The sequence below is a fragment of the Dipodomys merriami genome, unplaced genomic scaffold (assembly GCF_024711535.1).
Source record: "Dipodomys merriami isolate MVZ:Mamm:240054 unplaced genomic scaffold, mDipMer1.0.p SCAF_24, whole genome shotgun sequence".
Classification (NCBI taxonomy): Eukaryota; Metazoa; Chordata; class Mammalia; order Rodentia; family Heteromyidae; genus Dipodomys; species Dipodomys merriami.
In genome coordinates, this window is record NW_027203826.1 from 10,099,832 (window position 1) to 10,102,378 (window position 2,547).

A 2,547-nucleotide genomic window follows, 5' to 3' on the forward strand; every position below is an offset into this window, starting at 1 on the left:
AAAAAAAAAAAAAAGACATCATTTGTCATAAAGCACAGAATCAGAGAAGGAGTTAGTCATGTAAGGACCATTCCAGAGCAAGGCATTGGCCTTGGTCAAGCACTGAGGAGGTATTTTCTCCTTTGTTTCATTTTAATGTCTCACATTGTAGATTTTATTTATCTACTATATCTTTCTGTTGTAGCTTCCCAGCTGATTTCTCTACCTTCATCTTCTCTAATTCCTAGTTCAGCATTTATTCACTTAGGGAAGCTTACTTAGTTTTCTGCATGAATGTATATGTGTGTGAGAGAGGGAGGGAGGGAAAGAAAGACAGAGAGAGACAGAGACAGAGACAGAGACAAGGAGAGACAGAGAGAGACAGTGAGAGAGAGAGTATGTCCTGGGGCAAAAAAGCAGGACCTGGGTGTCATTCCTGAGCTTTTTTGCTCAGGACTGAAGTCCTCCAACACTTGAACCACATCACTTCTGGATTTTCTAGTGATTAACTGGTGATAAGAGCCTTATAGTCTTTCCTACCAGGGCTGTCATCAAACCATGATTCTCAGATCTCAGCCTCCTGAGTAGTTAAGATTACAGCCTGAGCCACTGACACCCAGCTCCAGGCTGGCTTTTTAAAGCAACTTACAGCAATTTACTAGTTTATCTGAAGATCCTTAATATATTCTCTAATGAGTTAGACATTAAGAACATAGTAAAATTCTGTAAACTGTTAGATCTTTTCTTTTTTTTTTGGCAATTCTCCAGCCATTTTTTAATTTGAATTTTATTTTAAAGGTGATGTACAGAGGAGTTACAGTTGCATAATCTGGTAAGGAGTACATTTCTTTTTGAATAGTGTTACCATTCCCTCATTTTCTCCCACTTTTCCCCTCCTGATCCCCCTTTTTCCCAAGTTGTAAGGTTATTTTCCAACATAGCCTCTAGTGAGTGTCACTGTTGAATGAATGGATCATTCTTTGTCCCACCATTTCTGTGATTCCCCTTCACTTCCACAAATCAGATAAATTTATATACAAGAGGCTGGGAAGGTGGCTAAGTGATAGAATGCTTGCCTCGCAAGCATTAGGCCCTGGGTTCGTTTCCTTAGCACCATATAAACAGAAAAAGCTGGAAGTGGTGCTGTGGCTCAAGTGGTAGAGCACTAGCCTTGAGCTGAAGAGCTGAGGGACAGCGCCTAGGCCCAGAGTTCAGGCCCCATGACTGACAAAAAAAAAAAAAATTATATACAAGAGAAAGTGTACAGAGATCAAAAACAGTGACAACTGGGAATAATAATCTGAAACGGGGGTGGGGGGGTGAGAGAAAGAAATTGCTTCTCGGTCTTTTGGCTAATATCGAGTGTAGTATCTGTTTTTACCAGCCAGATTTTTTTATATTATTTTATTGTAAAGATACTGTACAGAGGGGTTACAGTTACATGAGTAAAGTAATGAGTCCAATTCTTATTAAGCACTGTTACCCCCTCTTTTGTTTTTTCCTTACCATCCCTTCTCTCCCCACCTCCCCAGCTCCTCCGCTCCACCCTCAAATTGTAAAGTTCATTTTCAACATAGTGTCTTGTACATCCCTTTGTTACAATGGGTCATCCTGTATCCTTATTTCAGCATTTTGTTAGTTCCCTTAACCTCCTCAAATTAGAAAAAATGTATTTACAAGAAGCAGGACACTGAAATCAAATATAATTAATTTATTCTGGCTTTTTTTTTTTTTTTTTTGGTCAGTCATAGGGCTTGAACTCTGGGTCTGGGCTCCGTCTCTCAGCTCTTCAGCCCAAGCTGTGCTCTACCACTTGAGCCACAGCACCACTTCTGGTTTTTTGAGTGGTTTATTCGAGATAAGAGTCTTACAAACATTCTTAACAGGGCTGGCTTTGAACCATGATCTTCAGATCTCAGTCTCCTGACTAGCTAGGATTATAGGCATGAGCCACTAGCACCTGGCTATTCTGTATTTTTATATCACCTCATATGTGATATTTTATTTCTGTTGATCTCTAAACAGAAATTCCTTTCCACTGTAAATATACAAAGTCCACATGTTCTCATATCCCTAGCCTTACGATAAGATTATAAAATATCCTAACATAAATGTGTAAATTACTTGATATTTTTTAAAATTACTATTCTGTGACTTAGAATGGTATAGTAATGCTAGAAAAATAATTAGAACTAAAATGTGAGCATAAAACAGATTTTTAAATGGTGACAGGATGTTATAAGCCTTTTTTTTTGTTTTCTTTATGCTCAGCACCCATTTCTAATGACTGAAAGATTCTCATATGTATGAATAATACATGATGTAGAGTGAGACTTTCAGACTTGTTCTTGATGATCTTTGTTTCAGACAAAAGCAAAAACACACAGTTTGTAGCACAAACAAGTCAACTGGAGGAACATTTGGTCTGAAATTAATGGGATATATTTCCTGAGGAAAAAAAACAAAACGTTTTTAAAAATTATTGACTTGATGTCCTATAACAACTAGAATGGTCATTTCAACCTGAAAGATATGCATATTTTTCATATATTCTCATACTGAGAATGT

At 37.6% G+C, this 2,547-nt stretch overlaps 1 pseudogene; it reads left to right on the forward strand.

Moving 5' to 3' along the window:
* Positions 1-1,311: 1,311 nt before the first annotated feature.
* LOC138835859 (U2 spliceosomal RNA) lies at positions 1,312-1,468 on the forward strand (annotated as a pseudogene).
* The last annotated feature ends 1,079 nt before the right edge of the window (positions 1,469-2,547 follow it).